Source organism: Bufo gargarizans, chromosome 3 (assembly GCF_014858855.1).
Source record: "Bufo gargarizans isolate SCDJY-AF-19 chromosome 3, ASM1485885v1, whole genome shotgun sequence".
In the NCBI taxonomy this organism is placed as follows: Eukaryota; Metazoa; Chordata; class Amphibia; order Anura; family Bufonidae; genus Bufo; species Bufo gargarizans.
Window position 1 is genome coordinate 64,050,319 of NC_058082.1, and position 23,278 is coordinate 64,073,596.

At 45.3% G+C, this 23,278-nt stretch overlaps 1 protein-coding gene across 2 annotated transcripts in view; it reads right to left on the reverse strand.

Annotated features, from left to right (window-relative positions):
* Positions 1–21,484, reverse strand: part of CSRNP2 (cysteine and serine rich nuclear protein 2) — a 62,338-nt gene extending 40,854 nt beyond the window's left edge. Inside the window, exon 1 of one of the 2 annotated variants that reach the window (XM_044285474.1) lies at positions 20,623–21,484. The gene's annotated coding sequence lies outside the window, so the exon portion shown is untranslated. Of the gene's footprint in view, positions 1–16,573; positions 16,658–20,622 lie in introns of those variants that run through there. The other variant, XM_044285475.1, reaches the window with a different exon arrangement.
* Between the last annotated feature and the right edge of the window lie 1,794 nt (positions 21,485–23,278).

A 23,278-nucleotide genomic window follows, 5' to 3' on the forward strand; every position in this document is an offset into this window, starting at 1 on the left:
GGCTAAGTCCTAGACACCCGCCCCCCTCCTCAGCGCTGCGCTCTGAAACACCCGATCCTCCTCTCGTCGGCGTCCCAAATCCCGCGCAGGGCCGGCGATTGCCTGCGCCTGCGCTCTGATAATACGGCTGAGGGCAACAGCTTCAACATCGTCACTGGGCATGCGCCGAGCCCAGTGACGATGTTGAAGCTGTTGCCCTCAGCCGTATTATCAGAGCGCAGGCGCAGGCAATCGCCGGCACTGCGCCTGCGCGGGATTTGGGACGCCGACGAGAGGAGGATCGGGTGTTTCAGAGCGCAGCGCTGAGGAGGGGGGCGGGTGTCTAGGACTTAGCCGCGCCTCTGGGAGGCGATTCAGCTAAATGATGGAGGCGTTAGAGTTTTCATATTTAGGCGGGCACGGCACTAATCAGAGGGGCACCGTGGAGAAAGAAAAACGCCCCTCTGGGCTCCAGTCCGGCTTACAGCAAGAATCGATTTTTAGAAGAAAGGACAAGACTGACATGGAAAAGAAGAACACAGATGGAAAAAAGGTACTTTATTAAACATGGATCCATGAGTACCTTTTTTCCATCTGTCTTGTTCCTTTGATTGTGAGTCTTGTCATTTCTTCAAAAAATCGATTCTTATGATATGTAAATGACGCTGTAAGGAGCCCAGAGGGGCGTTATTCTTTCTCCACTGTGCCCAGGAACGCCCCTCTGAAGTGCCGTGCCCGGCTAAATTTGAAAACTAATAACGCCTCCAAGTTCATCTAAATCGCCTCCCAAATCCGATCCTCCTCTCGCTGGCATCCCAAATCCCGCGCAGGCGCAGTGCCGGCGATTGCCTGCGCTATGATAAGATGACTGACGGCACTGCGCCTGCGCGGGATTTGGGATGCCGGCGAGAGGAGGATCGGGGTGCTTGCCGCAGAGCGCGGCACTGAGGAGGGGGGTGTTGAGCACTTAGCCGCGCCTTTGGGAGGCGATTTAGATGAACTTGGAGGCGTTATTAGTTTTCAAACTTAGCCGGGCACGGCACTTCAGAGGGGCGTTCCTGGGCACCGTGGAGAAAGAATAACGCCCCTCTGGGCTCCTTACAGCTTCATTTACATATCATAAGAATCGATTTTTTGAAGACATGACAAGACTCACAATCAAAAGAACAAGACAGATGGAAAACAGGTACTCTGTTAAACATGGATTCATGAAAAAAAAATTGGGGGTAAATTGCTAGTGACAGATTCCCTTTAAGGCTACTTTCACACTTGCGTTCAGAGCGGATCCGTCTGGTGTCTGCACAGACGGATCCGCACCTATAATGCAAACGCTTAGATCCGTTCAGAACGGATCCGTTTGCATTAACATGAACAAAAAAAAAAAAAAACATTTTTTTTTTTGTTCATGATAGTGCAAACGGATCCGTTTTGACTTTACATTGAAAGTCAATGGGGGACGGATCCGTTTGAAAATTGAGCCATATTGTGTCAACTTCAAACGGATCCGTCCCCATTGACTTACATTGTAAGTCTGGACGGATCCGTTTGCCTCCGCACGGCCAGGCTGCAAGCAGCGTTCAAGTGTCCGCCTGCTGAGCGGAGGACAGACGGAGCCATACTGATGCATTCTGAGCGGATCCGCATCCACTCAGAATGCATTAGGGCTGGACGGATCCGTTCGGTGCCGCTTGTGAGAGCCTTCAAACAGAACTCACAAGCGGAGACCCGAATGCAAGTGTGAAAGTAGCCTAACATGGCACCCCAAATAAGGAGACCTGCAGGCTGCAGCAGATATCCCATGTGACAGGTCACCCCCAGGAAACCCCTAACAGTTTCTGTAGGTCATGTATAAATTTATTTAATGGGGGTGTGGCATGGGAGGAGCAAAGTCAGGAAGTGGGAGGGGCCATGGTGGGTAGTGGGCGGGGTTAAGGGGCCCAATTCAGATTTTTGCTATGGGGCCCAGTGATTCCTATGTACGCCTCTGGCTACGGTGAATCTAGTGCGTAGCTACGGAAAAGGGGCTTTAATGGCAAAAGCGGACAGTCGGCTTTTCTCCTATTTCCAGTGCACCCTTCTGCTTTTAGTTCACTGGGTTTTCATCTCTAAGGTTCCTTTTATTTTGATAAGTGTTTGCCAATGGGGTGTTCATTATCTTGTTTTTATTTTGAAGTTTTTTTCATTCTTTCTAGAATGGGTGGTCGCAGTACAGAGCATGCAGGGATCTGTGACTAACTCTTCGGTTTGCTCAGATCTTTTGAATTCCTTTTTTTGTATCTGTTTAGAGTTTGGTGTCCAGCGGCGGATAAGACCATTTATCCAGTAATTATTTAGAGTATTTGGGAATTGTTATCAACTCTGTGAAGGGTAAGTTTCGGCTTCCGGTTCAGAAGGTGGCTAGGATATACGCCGATTCGCTCTTGTTTTCAGTTTCAGACTTTTCACCCGTTGACAAGCGGGGCCGACCTAGAGGGGGAATTGTGCCCTCCATATCTTTGGAATCTGATTTGGTCTTAGGTACGCCATATCTGCGGTCTTCATAGACTCCTGCTACTTCATTGGATTATGTTCGTTCGTGGGGTAAGTGGTGCCGCTTTGCGAAGTTTAGAGGTTGGTCCCCTTTTGTAGGAAATGGCTTTATCTTTCTGTCTGTCGCTTTTTCAGGAGCAATTGGCGCATTCAACGGTTGTGTGGGTTCAATCAGGGGTTTCGCTTTTTCTTAGAGTTCTGGGTGTTCCGGCATTTTTGGATTATTTCATGGCTAAGCAAATATTGAAGGGTTATAGGACAGGTAATAGTGCTCCTGATAATAGGTGTCCCATTTCTCCCAGTTTATCATCATCTCCATGTAACAACTTCGGTTTGTTTTGATGCTTATGAGGCTTTGCTTTTTTTCCCCTCGGTTTTTACAAGCATGTTTTTGGGTGCTTTCCGGATCAGTGAGCTTCTTCCGAAGAATAGAAGCTCTGGTGTTGGTCTGGCCCTGGGTAATGCACATGTACTTCGTAACTATGTTTAGAATTTTCTCCAAAACTCTAAGACAGATCGTTCTGGTACGGGTGCTTGGATCCAGGTGGGCAGAATCCAGTCAGGTAGCATCTGCCCTGTGAGTATGATATCCCGTTACTGGCATTGTAGAACATTGCGTGGTGTTTTGGTTTTTATTCATGCTGTTTTCTCCCCAGTAACACAATATCAGTTCCGAGCAGTTTTGCCCAAATGTTTACGGGAATTGGGCTTGGAGAACTTAAATTTTACGTCACACTCATTCAGGATCGGGGCAGCGACTACGGCTGCGCTGAGTACATCACTGATTAAAAGGATGGGGAGGTGGTCTTCTAATCACTTTAAGCTTTATATTCGCTTATCTCTTCATGTGGTTTAATATTATGTGTTTTTTCAATAGTCTTCACAGGAATCACTGTATGGATAGTTGGCCATTCCATTGTGCACTGGGCCCATAGAAGAGTGTTAAGAAGATCATACAGTGATAACCTTTCATGCTCCACGGATGAAGTCCGAATTTACTGGAAGGGGGTTAGGGGACTTCGTTGGGAGGGTGTGCTGGATGTAATTTTAGAAATGTGTTATTTGTATCCAGATATTATTTTTCATGCGGGTGGCAATGATGTGGGTAAGGTAGGCACTATTGAGTTAGCCTTTTGTATGAAGCGGACCATGGTTTGAACCAAGCGGTTGTTTCCTGACTCCCGTCTTGGTTTTTCCGAAATGGTTCCCTGTTTGTTATGGCTATCCTATGCGAATTTTAAGTATTTATATAAAATTCTGATTCGCATAAACAGAATTATGGCTTGTTTTATGCCACTAGGCTGGGGATTTTCTTTTAGACACATGGACTTAGGAGGTTTGCCCAGCCTTTATGTTTCGGATAAAATTCATCTTTCGGATATTGGTTTGGACATAATAAAGTAGACCGTGGCCTAATTTATCCAGGATTATTACGTGTCCATGTGTTTTTTCTATTTATTTAAGGTTTAGTAGGTTTAAGTTAATCAAATAGGTTTATATGATCTATAATCCCATGAGCTGCAACACATTTTAAACATGTCAAAATGTCAAGCTCACATACACCAATTAAACAGAACATTATATTGTGTAGGTAGTCCTTGTTCCTGTGAAACAGCTCTAAAGTGTCAGAGACACCTCTAAGTGCCAACAGACACCATATTTGAGAGGTGAGGCTTATGTGGATTGGATCTATTTTTCCAGAACATCCTAGAGATACTTGATTGGATTGAGATCTGGGGAATTTGGAAGCAAACAAATTAAACTATTAGCTATATTCCTCAAACTCGCTGGTCTTCCCATAGTGTATCCTGGTGCTATATCTTCCCCGGGTAAGTGATGTACACGCACCCAGCCATCCAGACTCATCACACCAGGCGACCTGCTTCAATTTTTCCATTCTGATGCTCAAGCAAGCTGTGATATAATGTTCTGACAACTTTCTATCATAGCCTGCATTAAGTTTTTCAGCAAACGAAATCTAAATCTGTGGGATTGGATCAGATGGGTTGACCTTTGACTCCAATGACTCTGTCACCGGTTTTGCGAGTTTGGACGTTACTAAGCACTGCACACTGGGAAGAGCCCACATGATCTGCCATTTTGGAGATGCTCTGATCCAGTTTTCTAACCATCAAAATTTAGTTGTTGTCAAAGTCTCTACAGATCCTTCCTGCTTCCAAAAAATCCACTTAAAGGCGTTATCAGCATCTGATTGGTAGGGGTCTGTCGTCCTGTGAGCGGCCTTCTTGCTTACCCTAGTGAATAGGGCCAAGCTGCTCCCAGGCCAGGACCAAAGCAGCAAGGGGTCCCAGCCTACGGTAAGCAAGAAGCCTTGCTAGAGTGACGGGCCTTCTCAAACAGCTGATGGGCTGGGGTCCCAGGTGTCCAACTCCCACCGATCAGATGCTGAGATACTAATGTATCCTCAACTTGACAGGTGCCACCATAATGAGAATCAATTATATTCACGTCACATGGTTTTACTGTTATGGCTTTTCTCCAGATGTATAAAACCACCTGTCAGAAGTTCATCAATATTCACAAGTTTCCTCTCATACAGCTCTGATCCACTACTTGGTGGAACATTCCAGAACATCAGCTCATAACTAATTTGCATTGTGTTGGCTTGTAAACACATCAACAGCTTCCTCGCAGCCAAATCCCATTTAATTATCCATCTCCTCGTCTATTCTAAGTAAGCGCATCCAGGTCTTTGATCCGGATACTCATTGTGACCGGGAAATTATGTGCCAAGGGGATGACTCTGCAGGGCTGCTCATCGGTGCGCTGTGCCAAGTGTGACATCAGAAGCCACTGACCAAGGAGAAGAAATCATTGTCTCTCCCAGGTCTGCTTAGGTGAATGAGAAATCTCACTGATCCGTTTTTCACATTCTCTAGTGGTAAATTCATGAGCACATTTATTCTGTACAGATCATAATTTCTGAACAACCATCACTAAAGGGGTTGTGCCACAATTGAAGGTTATTTTAATATAATTCAGCACGAAGAAGTAGTTACTTTTGCAATTTACTGTTACAGAAATGCTGAAGTTATGAGATATTCCCTTTACCGTATTATAATTGGGACCCCTGGTGTTTACTCTGTATAGCAGGCATGCTCAACCTGCGGCCCTCCAGCTGCTGCAAAACTACAACTCCCATCATTCCCGGACAGCCTACAGAAGGGCATGGTGGGAGTTGAAGTTTTACAACAGCTGGGGGGCCGCAGGTTGAGCATCCCTGCTGTATAGTAATGTACATGTCCACCGACTGAGTCATATTTACTGTCACAAGTAGTTCAAACAGTTCAGTTTTAATGCTGTCTTTGTACAGCATTAAAATGTATTGCCTCTGTGTAGGCAAAATTCGTTTCACCTAAAGTCACGTGAGACTTCGGTAATCGCATCTGGGTCTTTAAAACCATTTTAAAATCGCAATCCGAAGTTGGGTTTGATACCGAGGTACCAGGCGGATCTCTGATGCAAAGTTTGATTCGCTCAACACTAGTCATAAGTTTAATTAGTTAGAGGGAGCTACACAGGATGGCTGATTGGTGGGAGTGCAGGGAGTTGGGCCCCCACCAGCCAGCCTATCCTCAGGACAGTCCATCACTTGCTATCACTTACAAAAAGCTGGACAACTCCTTTTAACTTGGCTCCTAATACTCTTCCCTTAGGAGCCAGAGGCGCCCAGGTAAATGTCCGAGTCTGAAGCGCTGCACTAGAAGCAATGCCACAGCTGAACAATCTAGTTTTCTATCAGGGTAAGGGGTTACCTTTCTACACTGTTCATGCACTCCACCAGAAGAGCACAGGGAGCTTTTAGGAGGAAGGGGTAACCAAGGACACGTGCGCAATAACCTGCTGGAGAAATCCACTCCAGTATTCCACTGCCAAGGATCCAGTTTCACTCCTGACTCAAAAACATCCTGTCTTGTTATCCCTTTCATGGCCTCCATGACACAGAACTTCTCCTCTCACCCGCTTTCCATGATCCTTGCCTGCAATTATTGACAACTGCTTGTAGGTCAGAAGCAAAAACATGACCACAACGAGTGACCTTATAAAAAACGCAAAACCTCAAAGAAAAATAAAGACAGGAATGGCTAAAATGAGGGCAGATTTACAGTGCATTGCCTTTATAAGACGCACTTTCTTCCCATCAAATTGAACACTAATGAGCACTTTTATCATGGAAGCAGTCAATATAGTGCTAGCTGTACTCACCACTCTCTGGTCTTCTAGGGCCATGATGAACTGTGTCCTGACTGAGTATAGAGCCAGGATGTAGTGCACATTGGTGTCCACCATGACCTGGTGCAGAGCGGGCCCGGCAGAAGACCAGGGAGCGGTGAGTGCAGGAAGAGCCCGCTGGATCTGCAAAGTGGCAATGCCCTCTGAAGCAGGAGAGGTAAGTTCATTTATTTATTTTATGTCTGATGATGATGATTGGGGGGTCTGATAAAAAAAAAAAAAAAAAAAATCTGATTTTCCTAGGCGAGTCTTATATAGCAAAAAATACTATATTTTATTACTTCATCAGGTCTATTACATAAAATCTAAATTAAAATCCATTTTAACTCCAGTGGTAGGCATGGGGTATAAACTCCCCAAAAAGCTAATAAAATCCTAGGTTGTAATGTAACCAAACAAAAAATACAAAGGTTGAGAATACTTTCACCAGACACGGTAGATTTTCAAAAAATAAAAAAAATACCCACACTTTTTGTTCTGTAGAGATCATTTCACAGCAGTCATTTTATTATCGGGATTCCAATGAAAGGTAACACCTCTATTATAAGGATGGTGGCAGACAATACTGACAATATGGTCACAGCTCACTCCTCCCCTCCCCTGTACAGTGACCTCTGCACAGGTCACAGAGCATGCCCAGAACACTCTCCCATAGACATCAATAACTCATCTGCAAACACCAGTTTCCTAGGTCCATGTGGCTGCTGTAAAGAATACCTCTGAATGCTGTGAGCAGAGCAGCCGCTCCAATAATGTACCGAAAATAAAAAAATTATACACAATCAGAAAATTTTAACAAATAAATGAAAAAATGAAATAGTATAAAAATAGTTGGAAATAAACACAAAAATCTAGTCGATGCAATACTTTTTGAGGAGTATTCTGAGATTTTTTTTATTTTGATGGTCTACCTTTAGGAAAGGCCATAAATATCTGATTGACTGGGGACTGACACCCCACACCCCCACTGATTCAGAGCAGCTCTGGTGCCGGAACTACAGCGAAACGTCCACTGTGTTCCAACTCACTTCTGTAGCTATTCTGAAATACCCCTTTAAAGGACATTGAAAAATTCACTTATACTTAAAGGGTTTCTGGACCCGGACATACCCAGAATTTCACCAAGACAGGCCCTGTGATGTGAGCATCATGCTCCGATGCACAGCGCCGGGCAGGGGCTTTTTTTTGTTTGTTTATAACACACTGCTGGGTGGAGGCTTCCGCCCAGCAGTCTTTCCGGTGACGTCACCAGCTTGATGGGCGGGTTTTAGAGTTGCCCTATTCGTTTAACAGGCTAGGGCAGCGCTAAAGCCAACCAGTGCCGGTGACGTCACCTGGCTCACTGCTGGGTGAAAGCCTCCACATAGCTTTACCCATGGAGAGTCCAGTAAGTCACCGGATCTCCTGAAAATGCCTTTTTCCTGCGTGAATCAGCACAGTGCAAGGGAGAGCATCAGAGCATGAAATGCTCATATCACAGGGGCTGCCGTGGTGAAATTCTGGGTATGTCCAGGTTCAGAGCTGAACCCCTTTAAATAGAAAATGACCTACTAAATGGCTACCTGGGATCTGTCCAGTCCTGACTTGTAATTATTTAGGTATCTATGTTTCATACATATTGCCAACATACTCCATAGCGATGTACAGAGAATGGCATCACCCTATGGCCAAAGGAGCATACACTCAAATTTTCATATCTCAAGGGCCTTGGTCAGATTCAAACCCCAGGCCATGCTGTCCCACTTATAAAAGATGTGCTACACAAAGTTAGCTTCAGTGATTTGCCTTTATTTCAGGGTTCAGAAGCAATGGTCGCCTTCATTAATAACTAGTTGAAATCGGTTATGTTGCTATAGACAACTCACGGTAGGAAAAGCCCTTTAATGACTGGGCAGAAGATCTGTACGCCAACTCAGGAGTCATCTGAAAGCTTCTACGTTCATACTGTTCCCAGTCAGGAGGCAGCAGACAGTGCGGCTGCCAGAGGAGTAGAAAGGAAGAAGTGCAGCTACTTGTGGGTTGCAAAGTGTCCACATTCAATCTCATTAGTTGTGATGTAGCAGCGAGATTTTGCAATCTTCAAGATCATCTTAAAAGGGTTCTCCAGAATCTCCTACAGGTCCTTCTAAAAAAATTAGCATATTGTGATAAAGTTCATTATTTTCTGTAATGTACTGATAAACATTAGACTTTCATATATTTTAGATTCATTACACACAACTGAAGTAGTTCAAGCCTTTTATTGTTTTAATATTGATGATTTTGGCATACAGCTCATGAAAACCCCAAATTCCTATCTAAAAAAATTAGCATATTTCATCCGACCAATAAAAGAAAAGTGTTTTTAATACAAAAAAAGTCAACCTTCAAATAATTATGTTCAGTTATGCACTCAATACTTGGTCGGGAATCCTTTTGCAGAAATGACTGCTTCAATGCGGCGTGGCATGGAGGCAATCAGCCTGTGGCACTGCTGAGGTGTTATGGAGGCCCAGGAGGCTTCGATAGCGGCCTTAAGCTCATCCAGAGTGTTGGGTCTTGCGTCTCTCAACTTTCTCTTCCCAATATCCCACAGATTCTCTATGGGGTTCAGGTCAGGAGAGTTGGCAGGCCAATTGAGCCCAGTAATACCATGGTCAGTAAACCATTTACCAGTGGTTTTGGCACTGTGAGCAGGTGCCAGGTCGTGCTGAAAAATAAAATCTTCATCTCCATAAAGCTTTTCAGCAGATGGAAGCATGAAGTGCTCCAAAATCTCCTGATAGCTAGCTGCATTGACCCTGCCCTTGATAAAACACAGTGGACCAACACCAGCAGCTGACATGGCACCCCAGACCATCACAGACTGTGGGTACTTGACACTGGACTTCAGGAATTTTGGCATTTCCCTCTCCCCAGTCTTCCTCCAGACTCTGGCACCTTGATTTCCGAATGACATGCAAAATTTGCTTTTATCCGAAAAAAGTACTTTGGACCACTGAGCAACAGTCCAGTGCTGCTTCTCTGTAGCCCAGGTCAGGCGCTTCTGCCGCTGTTTCTGGTTCAAAAGTGGCTTGACCTGGGGAATGCGGCACCTGTAGCCCATTTCCTGCACACACCTGTACACGGTGGCTCTGGATGTTTCTACTCCAGACTCAGTCCACTGCTTCCGCAGGTCCCCCAAGGTCTGGAATCGGTCCTTCTCCACAATCTTCCTCAGGGTATGGTCACCTCTTCTCGTTGTGCAGCATTTTCTGCCACACTTTTTCCTTCCCACAGACTTCACACTGAGGTGCCTTGATACAGCGCTCTGGGAACAGCCTATTCGTTCAGAAATTTCTTTCTGTGTCTTACCCTCTTGCTTGAGGGTGTCAATGATGGCCTTCTGGACAGCAGTCAGGTCGGCAGTCTTACCCATGATTGCGGTTTTGAGTAATGAACCAGGCTGGGAGTTTTTAAAAGCCTCAGGAATCTTTTGCAGGTGTTTAGAGTTAATTAGTTGATTCAGATCATTAGGTTAATAGCTCGTTTAGAGAACCTTTTCATGATATGCTAATTTTTTTAGATAGGAATTTTGGGTTTTCATGAGCTGTATGCCAAAATCATCAATATTAAAACAATAAAAGGCTTGAACTACTTCAGTTGGTGTGTAATGAATCTAAAATATATGAAAGTCTAATGTTTATCAGTACATTACAGAAAATAATGAACTTTATCACAATATGCTAATTTTTTGAGAAGGACCTGTATATTGATGACCCATCATCAGACAGTCTTGGCATGCTGGTAGTAGTAGTTTTGCAACAGCTGGAGAGCCTCAGGTTGGCCATACCCGACCTAGTGTGACCCCCACCCCCACCCCCCAATCTGCATGGAGACTTTTTTCAGAGAACCCTATGAAGACAGAAACACTTCAAACAAATGCCAGGGACCCAAAAAACGGATTGCATGACAGTGCGGATTCCAAAACATGTGGCATCCGCACTGAAACCGCCAGTGATTGTTGTCAATGGGAGTCCACACCGCCATTCATGAAGCTGTGGATTATTTACAAGCAATTTTCCAGACTGTCCATTCTTGGCTGTGGATTCCGTGGGGAAACCACAAACACTTGCAAGGGCAGAAACCAGAAACCGTGTCAATCTGCTGTCTGAACATAGCCCTAATGTGAAGAAAAATGCCACAAACAAAAATCAGCATTGTTTGTAGTACATTTTATATTTCACTATTGGCTTTCAGTTAACATCTGGCCAAAAATTGTGCAAAACCACCCGTATACAGTTTTTTAACCCTATATAACTCCTTTGCCGCAACTCTCAATAAAACAAACACATCCTTATTTGCACATTTAAAGGGGTAGTCCCATCAACCGATCACCTATCCACAGTATAAAGGATAAGTGTCTGACCGCTGGGGCCCCGGCTGATCATGATAATGGGGGCTCGTTCTCCCCTGTATGAATGAACCTGTGGTCATGCATGCACGCTGCCACTCCATTCAGCTCTATGGGGCTGCCTATGTGGTTGTACTCCATTATCTCTGGCGGTCCCATACAGTTGAATGGAGTGGTGGTCAGCTGTTTCATGGACAGGGGATACGCTTACTTAATGGGACAACCGGTTCAATAACATATATTAGGATCTATCATTTATGATGGGTGACACAGGCAGAGCCGAGCCACAACCCTGAACCTCCCTACAACGCTCTATTATAAAACCTGCGCACACACCCATTCACTATGCTAATGATTGTACGCCTCACTGTCTAGAAGGCAGATGGGTAGGGACTGTCTCAGGACTCCTCCACCCTGTTCTGTCCAAATAATTATCCCTATGGATGAGCCAATCACCGGGAGGCCTGTGGAAAGATGGAGAGCAATTTATTATCCATGCTATTACACCTAGATCTACGTTTATGGACAATGAAACCTCATTACAACCCTACAGACTGAACTGGCCTAGGGAGAGCTGAGAGAAGGACACAGCGCTCACAGGAGCGACAGTGCTTTCTCAGCCAGCTGATCAGCGGGGGTCCTGGGTGTCGGACCCCCACCGATCAGATACTGATGAACAAACCAAAGGATAGGTCATCACCATAAAAATCTCAGAAAACCCTTTTAAGTCTGTCACACGGCCTGCTGGACTAAGTGCTAAACTTATGTAGAGGACCTGCGCCTGAACATAAGGTAGGCGTAGAATTACTGCGAAGCAAAGGAATAGGATGACGTGCCATTTAGGCAGCGGAGCCGTTGTGGCGCTCTACAGCATTAATGCATGCCCAATAGACATGTACAGCGCTGGAGCGATGGGTAAACATGGCCCCTGCTCGTGTGTGCAGCGGGCGCCATGGCTGGTGGGTCTCCGCCGTTTCAAACAGCAGAGATCCGCAGCTAATGACCGCTACCAGCAATAATGCCAATCGAGGTCATTAAATCCTTTAAGTGTGATCTCGGCATCTAAAAGCTCAAAAACCCAGAAGCGCGCGCTTCCAGGCTCCTTTGCGGCCAATGAGTATGCCAGTAATTGCAGGTGGCCGGCCAACATAAGTCATGAGCGATTGTGCTCTCATCATGGATCTATATGAAACATGATGGTAAAGAATAAAAAATAAATAATAAAGTAAAAAAATATAAATATTTAAATCACCTCCGTTTCCGTAGAATAAAAAATATCATGGGCATCTCTGCGTCCGAATACGCCCATGCTATTACAATATAAAAAAAAAAAAAATCCAATACGGTGAATGGCATAACGGAAAAAAGGTAAAAATGGCCGACTCCCCATTTTTTCATCACTTCTCTTACACAAACAAATTTAATAACACGTGATTAAAAAGTCACACTCTCCAAAATGGTAAAAGGAAAGAAGGACCGGCACTCACTGTTAGTATATAATCTTGTGATTTATTGTCACATTCCAGTGACGCGTTTCGGCATACAATCAAACAGTTTGATAAAGGCAGATTGTATGCCGAAACGCGTCACTGGAATGTGACAATAAATCACAACAAAATTATATACTAACAGCGAGTGCTGGTCCTTCTTTCCTTTTGTCTACATAGGACACCTGCCCTGGGACACGAGCACCGCCACTCTATTTTCCGCAGTCCCGATCGATATATTATATACACTCCAAAATGGTATCAATAAAAACTACAGATCATCCCGCAAAAAATGAGACCCCACACAGCTCAGAAGACATAACTAGAAAAAGTTATGGGAGTCATATTTTTTTTAAAATTTCATTTATTTTTTATACTAGACATAAAAAACCTATACATATGTGGTATTGTTGTACTCCTACTGACCCAGAGAATGAAGGGCACGGGTCAGTTTTGCCGCAAAGGGAACGCCATAGGGACAAAACCCCTAAAATGATGGAGGAATTTTTTTTCCCCAATTCCACCCCATTTGGAATTGTTTTCCCGCTTCCCACTACATTGTATGCCATATTAAATGATGGCATTAGAAAGTATAACTTGCCCTGCAAAAAAAAAAAATAAGCCCTCATATGGATATGTGAACGGAAAAAAAAATTAAAGTTATGCCACAAGAACGATAGGGAAAAATAAATAAACGCAAAAACCTCTGGTATCCAAGGGGTTAAATAACTCAGCCTTATGGCTCATGCACACATATTTTCTTTCAGTGTCCGTTCCATTTTTTTTTTTTTGCGGACTGTATGCGGAACCATTTATTTCAACGGGTCCGCAAAAAAAAACAGAAGTGCATTCCGTTTCCTTATGTCTGTATAAATGTTCCAAAAAAATAAATAAATAGAACATGTCCTAATATTGTCCGCATTACGAACAAGGATAGGACTGTTCTATTAGGGACCAGCTGTTCCGTTCTGCAAAATACAGAATGCACACGGACGTCATCCGTATTTTTTGCGGACCACAAAATTCATATGGTGGTGTACATGAGGCCTTACTTGCTCTTTTGTGCGTTTTTTTGCAAACATTGGGGTAGATTTAATAAAACTGATGTAAAGGAAAACTGGTTTGGTTGCACGCAGCAACCAATCAGATTGCACCTTTTATTTTTCAGTGCTCCTCTGAAAATGGAAAGGTGGAATCTGATTGGTTGCTATGGAAACTAAGGCTGCTTTCACACTAGCGTTTTTGGTGGATCTGCAAAAACGCTTCCGTTACAATAATACAACCACATGCATCCATCATGAATGGATCCAGTTGTATTAGGTCTTCTATAGCCATGTATTAAGTCAATGGGGGACAGGTCCGTTTTCTATTGTATCGTCTTGCTCCGCACCACATCGCAGACAGAAAAACACTGCTTGCAGCATTATTCTGTCAGTGATGGGAGCGCAACCAAATTGAACGAAATACATTTTGGTGCATTCCGTTCATTTGTCCCCGTTGACAATGAATGTGGAAAAAACGGAAGCGTTTTCATTCGCTATTGAGATCCCATAATGGATCTCAATAGCGGAAAGGAAAAACGCAGATGTGAAAGTAGCCTAAGCCAGTTTGATACATCTACCCCATTGTGTTTGCCCACTAGTGTTTTCTTCATGCCGTTCACCCCCTATAGAGTAGACAGAAAGACAAAAAAGTCACCTAATTAACAAAAATGCTTCTACTGTGTCCTGTGTTTCAAATTTCCCATAGACCTTTAGTCAACATCTGGAGCTGCAAAAAATGCACCAAAAACTGAAGGTGGAAAAAAAAAAGCCACTGAAAATGCAAAAGTGCAGAAAACTGCCAGCAAAATCTGTGTGTGAACACAGCCTTATTCATGTAGTCTGTCTCTTCTAGCAGTTAAAGGGGTTGTCCCAGTTCAGAGCTGAACCCGGACATATCCTCATCTTCACCCCTCCGGCCCCCGGATATGAGCACCGAAGCATTTCATGCTCCGATGCTCTCACTTGCCCTGCGCTGTATCGTGCAGGGCATAGACTTTCTAGTTTATATTACTACACTGCTAGGCGGACAGCGCTAAAGCTAGCCTATTAGTACCAGTGACGTCACCGGGCTTACTACCAGGCAGACAGTGCTAAAGCTGGCCTATTAGTACCAGTGACGTCACCGGGCTCACTACCAGGCGGACAGCGCTAAAGCTGGCCTATTAGTACCAGTGACGTCACCGGGCTCACTACCAGGCGGACAGCACTAAAGCTGGCCTATTAGTACCAGTGACGTCACCGGGCTCACTACCAGGCGGACAGCGCTAAAGCTGGCCTATTAGTACCAGTGACGTCACTGGGCTCACTACCAGGCGGACAGCGCTAAAGCTGGCCTATTAGTACCAGTGACGTCACTGGGCTCACTATTAGGCGGAAGCCTCCCCTAAGCTTTCCCCATGGAAAGCCCAGTACGTCACGGGATTTAAAAAAAATGCCTTTGCCCTGCTCGATTCAACGAAGGGCAAAGGAGAGCATCAGAGCATAAAATGCTCAAATGCTCATATGACGGGGGCCAGAGCGGTGAAGTTGGGGACATGTCTGGGTTCAGCTCTGAACTTGGACAATCCCTTTAAAGGGGCTGTAGAAGGTTGGGCCTGTTTCACACTTGCGTGGCTAATTAAACGGATCCACTTAGATTTTGCACATCAGGATGCAGCCGTTCCGATAGGATGAGGTCGTGTGAAATCAAAATAGAACAAACCGGATCAGTCATTAAATACATTTAAAGTCAATGGGTAACGGTTCCACCACCATTGACTAAAGTTGTTTTTAGCGATGGATCCGCTTTGTTCAGTTTCTATGACCGGACACAAAACGGAATACATCCTGAACGGATTTCTTTCTATTCAGAATGCATTAGGATTAAACGGAACCGTTTTCCCCGGTTTTGAGATCCTCTGCCGGATCTACAACAATATAAGTGTGAAACAGGCCTTAGAAAATCATGGCTGCTTTCTTCTGCAAACTGGCACATCTGTCCCTGGTACCGTGACTGGTACTAAGCTGCAATGCAACAGGCAACCTGTGGACAGGTGTGGCGCAGTTTATGGCAGAAAGCGTTTGTAGGGGTACTTTCCCACTAGCGTTATTCTTTTCTGGCACTGATTTCCGTCCTAGGGGCTCAATACCGGAAAATAACTAATCAGTTTTATCCTAATGCATTCTGAATGGAGAGCAATCCGTTCAGGATGCATCAGGATGTCTTCAGTTCAGTCTTTTTGACTTTTCAGGATGGAGATAATACCCCAGCATGCTGCGGTTTTATCTCCGTCCAAAATTCCGGAACACTTGCCGGATCCTGCATTTTTTTCCTATTGAAATGCATTCATGCCGAGTGTTCTGGCAACAGAGATCTGGCATTGCGGTCTCCGCATGCTCAGACTGCAAGAAATGTGAAAAAATAAATAAAAAATGCTGGATCCATTTTTCCTGATGACACCGGAGAGACGGACACGGCATTTCAAGGCAATTGTCATACGGATCAGTTTGCCATCAGTTTGCACACCTTTTGACAGATCCGGCAGGCAGTTCCGGTGATGGAACTGCCTGCCGGAATCCTCTGCCGCAAGTGTGAAAGTACCCTAGGTAGTTTAATTCAGTTACTCATTACCAGAGTAGGACTGAAACAGGAAATGTGATGTCGTCACTGTTTCCCATGGCACTCAGGCTGGCACCGACATGCCCTTAATGCTGAGTGATCAATCCCAGACCAATAACAGGAGAACTTATAATCAGGCCTCAGCATGGGCAACGGATGAGAAATTCTAGGAAGTGGCGCACAATGGCTTCACATTACCCACCCAGCAGGGTGCTGAGGCTTTACGGCGATACAGAAAGCCGTGCTGTTATTCATCACCTTCACAAGGCAAGGACATATGGTCAATTACATGTAGTGGGATTTACCGTACCTATACGCCAAACAGCATACCGTGGTCAAAATAGAGGGCGCAATCCATATATTCTGGGAGAAGAAACGCACACCACATGGTGCAGGGAAGCCGTCCTCGCACATCCTATACATTTAAGCTCTGGCAAGCGTCCCAGACATATCTTAAATTCCAGAAGAGTATGATTTGAGGCCACATCTTACAAGGACCACTGGTCAAGCATAAACCGGTAACAATTGCTTCTCCCAACACCAGAGGGGGAGGGGAACTGTTTAAAATAGACGCTACAAATAAGGTAACATTAATGGGGGAAGCTAAAAAGTATCCCTCCGGAATAAAAACTAAGAATGTGAAGTTGTACGACTCATTTTCCTATGGGGATGTTCACACTGTGGAATTTTTCTGCGGACAGCTGCGCCGAAAATCAGCTTCCTGATTCATCTCAATGGTAGGCAGCGCTGAGGATTGTGGAGCAGCGGCTTAAAGCCGCGGCAAGAGGGACATGTCCTTTCTCGGCGCGAGGCAGCACCGAGGACCGTGGAACAGCGGCTTAAAGCCGCAGCTACGCCAAAAGGGACATGTCCTTTCTCGGCGCAGCGGCAGAGCCGCCGCTCTGCAATCCTCAGTGCTGCCTCCCATTGAGATGTATGGGAGGCAGAGAGGACGTGGCCGTCAGCGGGTTCCCGGCGAAATTTCAGCGCGGCTGTCTGTGACAAAATTCCGCTCGAGAAGCCACCGTGTGAATGTCCCCTTAGGCTTCATGCACACAGCTGTGTCCATATTACAGTGCGCAAACCATAGATCTGTAAAATACCATTACCATCCTTGTGTATTCTGCATTCTTCACACTCCCATCAATAGAAAGGACTATTCTCGTCCGCCATACGGACCAGAATAGGACATGTTCTATAAACTGCAGAATGAACGCACAGATCCACAAAAAATATGGTTGCGTGCATGGCTCAAAAGAAAAATACCGTAATTGCAAAAAATGCGTATTAAAAATACGGTTGTGTGCATGAGGCCTTATGAAGAGGATTCTGCTGCAAAGACTAGGCCTCTGTAGTTTCTTGATAGATCATCAGCATCTGATCGGCGGGGTCCGACACCCAGGACCCCTGCCGATCAGCTGTTTGAGAAGGCAGCGGCGCTGGCAGTAGTATCGCGGCCTTCTCGCTGTTTACCGCAGGCCCAGTGACGTCACGACTAGTATCACTGGCCTGAGCGGGGCTAAGCTCCATCCAATCCCCGAACACAGCGGTGATTCAAACAGTCCGGAGTAAACGTGCGCCAACACGCGAGATGCCAACCTCAGGAAACCATTACCACAACCGCTGGCTGAATGGAAAAACACGGCCGGTGAAAGTATCAAAACTGCTCCCAGTACAGACATCAATACGGTAATCAAGCTACATAGTAGCAAACACAAACATACGGAATTGAAATAATGACTGAGCTCAGTATGAACATTGTATCCTATTATAAATGAACTGATTCAAGAACAAGAATCGAAGGGACACTATCACCTAGCACAATTATTTTTTTTATAAAATCAACATTACGAAAAAAAAAAAAAAAAAAAAATCAATCCTATAACACCCATCACCAATTTTATATATTATTTATAAACTTTTTTTTTTTTACATTTCCAATATTTTTTCTTTTTTCTACTTCTTATATATTTTGTCACCAGTTTCTTTTCACAATCGCTGAAGACATTTTATCCCCTGAAAAATACAATAAAAAGCAAGTTCATTTACTAATCATGGAAATACTGAACTAATCGGCAATATATAGGGACACTGACCGACTTTCTTGAACTATTTTTAATCGTTGATTTTTATCTAATGTTTACTTTTTGCTTCATTAAATTTTAGATTACGTATCAGAGTTTTATGCATTAATATTTATTTATATATTTGCTTGAATGTATACATTACTATAAGAACAACAATTCGTTATTCGTCTATTTATTTTCAATCATATTATTAGATGCTGACAAATATTACGGTGGTCACATAAAATCTGTTCTCTCCACTATACTATTTGCACAATTCTATATTTGCATCCTCGATACAGCCTTGGATGAAAGAGTTAATTTAGCTAACTGCTTTGTACTTCTTATGAGGTCCTTCAGGGAAAACCTTTTCAACAGAGCACCTAGTTCCATTGTATTATGACAGGTGAGCCACCACATACTCCTCGCGGGTTCTAGGAGATGCATATTGTTAGGCCTCATGCACACGACCGTATGTATTCTGCGCGGTCTGCAAAATAAATACGGAGGACGTCCGTGTGCATTCCGTATTTTGCAGAACGGAATGGCCCCTAATAGAACAGTCCTATCCTTGTCCGTAATGCGGACAATATTAGGACATGTTCTATTTATTTATTTTTTTGGAACGTTTATACAGACATAAGGAAACGGAATGCACTTCTGTTTTTTTTTTGCGGACCCGTTGAAATAAATGGTTCCGCTTACAGTCCGCAAAAAAAAAAACGGCAATCCGGACGCAAACTGATGCAGATCCGTCTGACAAATGCATTGCAACACCGGATCCGTCTCTCCAGTGTCATCTGGAAAAACTGATCCGGTATTAATCCGTTTTTCCGGAACACTTTATGCCGGCACTAATACACTTCAATGTAAATTTTTCCGGCAAGTGATCAGTATTTTTGGCCGGAGAGAAAACTGCAGCATGCTGCGGTACTTTCTCCGGCCCAAAAACGTAAGAGGGACTGAACTGACGCATCCTGAATAGAATGCTCTCCATTCAGAATGCATTAGGATAAAACTGATCCGTTTTTTTCCCGGTATTCAGCTCCTGTGACGGAACTCGGTACCGGAAAACAAAAACGCTAGTGTGAAAGTACCCTAATAGGACATGTTCTATTTTTTGGGGGGGCGGAACGGACATACAGAAACAGAATGCACACAGAGTAACTTCTGTGCAGACCCATTGAAATGAATGATTCCACATACGGTCTACAAAAAGAAAAGAAAAAAACGGAATGGACACGGAAAGAAAATACCTTTGTGTGCATGAGGTGTGAAAAATGCATGCAATCTGGACAGAACTAATGCACATACTGAACGTAATCGCTGCCAAAACTGAGTGACCTTGCGTGCAAAACCATCATTTTTTTTTTTCCTGAACAGATCCCGACACAACCCCAATTGCTTGCGTGAAAGAGGCCTTAACCAGCATGCACACAGCCATGTCTGTAAATACAGGACCTTCTCCACGGCCATACGGATCCACGAAAAATACGGATGTGGCACAGCCCCCCTAGAAATGAATGAGTCAGTGTGCTAGCCGCAAAAAATGCAGACGCCACACTGAAGAAAAAACCCGGTTGTGTGCATGAGGCCTTACAAAGCAGCTTTGTGATAAGAATATACATTCAGCCAGACAGATAAATGCTCACAGTGGTGTAAGAGGACAGGATCCATCATAGGGATTAAATATTTCCCATATCAATATATTAGGATTCGGGAGAAACGTTATCTCCAATAGATCAATATAATAAACATGTCAAACGCTCATCTTGAAGGGGCTTCAAAAGGGGGGAGCAGAAATTATAAGATAAAGGCCCCAACAATAAAAAACTAATTAAATGTCTAGGAAGCAATCCCCCACACCCATCACATCCTGTACGTCACCCTGTCAGTCCCCTTGTGATCCTGGCTGGGGGGGTGGGATACTGAGACCGCTAGACTGCCTAAAATCCATAAAGGGGCTGCTGGTTTAGGACATTACCTCCCAAGTGAAGGTCTCTCTACTATCCCATTAACAAGCAGATCTGACAACTCCAATCTTCCTTCCCCTTGTGTTCTGAATCACAGGATCAAGTGACAAACAGCAGCCCATGTCCTCAGCTCTATGACAGGTTCCCTTTAAAGCCCAGGGCCCCCAGCACAACATGTGACAAAGCCAACAAGTCATGTATGATGAGGACTACATGGGTGGGAGCAGAACCAGCAGCGGTACAAATAATGAGCGACATCTTCCCAGCTCCGCGATCGCAGGGACGAGCCCCATCACACAGCACACATTGACATTACCTACTTTTTTTTTTTTTTTTTAAGGCGAGCTTTCTTCTAGTCCGATGGTCGGCCGATCTGCTTGGATGTCGCTTATTTTCTTTTTCTGAAGGGCGAGTTCTAAAGGGGGGAGTTATGTCGCACACGAATTAGAAGGTCCGATTGAGGAAGGGTAGGTGAGAACAGATCGGTACCGGGGGCGACAGGGCGCAGATGACCAGAGCATTGGTTATGGGGGGGTTAATCGAAGCCGGGGCGGAAGGGATCGATGGATAAGGCTACAGGGGCAGGAGGGGAGACATGCAAGCCGTGGAGGCCGGGGATGCAGCAGATCGCTGTAATGTCATCTCCTCGTCGGTCTCCGTTCTAGTGAGGATGCTAACAATCCTGCAGAGCAGCTCAGTCACAAAGCAAAGGGCGTTTATTGGTTTATTTCTGTCGGGAGCAGGGACCGGCTGGTGCAGAGGAGAGGCCGGGGCGGGGGGGTTGCTATTCCACGACCCGGGTGTCACCTCAACTGAAAAAGAACTCGGGGAAAGCGGCCGCGTCCTGCCCTGTCCGCCCCGGCTCCATACATCGGTAACAATGGGCTCAGAGCGTTACAATGTATCCACTTATAGGCATTGTGACGTCACGCGGCGCCGCGCAGCTCTCTGGGAAATGTAGTACGGTGCGCGCATGGCACGATGGGAGATGCTGCAGTGTGTGGGAGGGGTCAAGGGTTAGGAGGCAGCTATGGGAGGATTGCGGACTCTCCGTTCTCTTCCCAGACTCCGCAGGGTGAGAGGAGAGAATTTACCGCACGTGCCGAGGCCCCCGTAAGAGAACCGCGGCGTTTCCACACAGGGGCGTTGCCATAGCGCTGAGCTGCCGGGAAGTCTCGCGTGGTTTGGCCGCTGGCAGGTTAGGTGGTTCCTGTGGAGAAAGCTTCGTCTTGAGTTGAGGCAGCGGACGGGTCACGTGACGTGCAGAGAGAAGCTGCGGATGTGGCGGAGGTGCTGCCTGTAGTAACGCACAGTGGAGACGAGGTCCTGTCCGGCACTAGCATTACTTCACCTGGAAGCCATTTTGCTTGCCGGGCGACTGCTTATAAGCAATTTTTAGTAGCCATTGGGAATTTAGCAGCACAATACAAGGGTTATGTTCAGGCACCTGCTGCCCCATCTGAGGGGGGTGCACAGACCCTCACCCAAACCATAGCGCCCTCTATTGACTTGACCTGGTCATTTTGCTAAGCTCAGTATTGGGCAGCGCTCCCCACCGCCTTCGGCCTCTTCCTATAGGGATCAATGGCAGGGAGAGGCGAGGGCTCCCCAGGTGTGCTCTGCATTGGGAGGACTCCAGTGTTCGGCTCACAAATGGCTGGGGTCTCTGTCACCTGAGATTGGGCGGCATGGTGGCAGATTCAAGGTATACCCAGCACTGGCCGCCAGGGCCGGTGCTACCATAAGGCAGACCAAGCGGCCGCCTTAGGGCGCACCCTGGGGGAGGGCGGAAAAATGTGACATGGAGGGGGAGAAATGTGACATGGGGAGCTGATGGCTGGGGGATGATGTCTGACATGGGGTTCTGATCTGAGGTCTGATTAACATTGGGGGTCTGATTGGGGCTGTGAGCTGAGGTCTGATTAACATTGGGGGTCTGATTGCTGGTCTGACCTGAGGTGTAATGGAAAATATTTTTTTCTTATTATCCTCCTCTAAAACCTAGGTGTGTGTTAGAGGGCAAAAAATATGGTCCTAAAACCAGCGATTGTCTGAAGCAGAGAGAAGATACCAGGACCACAGAGAGGAGAAGCATGGGGGGGGGGGGGGGGGGCGCCAAAATGTAGCTTCGCTTGTGTTGGCAAAAGTCCTTGCACCGGCCCTGCTGGCCGCCATCTAGAAATGTCATTCTCTATGACCCCATGGGAGCCGCCCTAATCTACACAAGACGTTAGGCCCACACCATGGGGCAGATTTACTAATCCTGTCCAATACGTGGTGCGCTACACAAGGGCAGTGACCGGGAACAAGTCGTTAATTTACATGCAGCAGTCATACCACTATTACAATCATTCATCCCTGCTTCACAGGTTGATGTGCTGCCCACAAATGATGACTTTAGGGCCACATGAAAGATGTGATCAACTGAGAAATGAGCTTATTTGTCTGGTGATCGGCAGCATCTTTACACAGGACAATTAACACAATCATTTGTCCCGATCCTCGGCCTGTGGTCTAATGTCCACTAACATAAAGGCTCCGTTCTGTCTGCAATTCCAGCACTGTTTGTGTGCACTCCAGGTGCAGACGCATTGACTTTTTTGGTGGACCGCAAAACATATACAATCATGTGCACTTAGCCTAAAAGTAACAAAATAAATAAATGCCTGGAAACTCTTAGAAACATAGACTGTGTCGGCAGATAAGAACCATTTGGCCCATCTAGTCTGCCCAATATACTGAATACTATGAATAGCCGCTGGCCCTATCTTATATGAAGGATAGCCTTATGCCTATCCCATGCATGCCTAAACTCCTTCACTGTATTTGCAGCTACCACTTCTGCAGGAAGGCTATTCCATGCATCCACTACTCTCTCAGTAAAGTAATACTTCCTGATATTACTATTAAACCTTTGCCCCTCTAATTTAAAACTATGTCCTCGTGTAGCAGTTTTTCTTCTTTTAAATGGAGTCT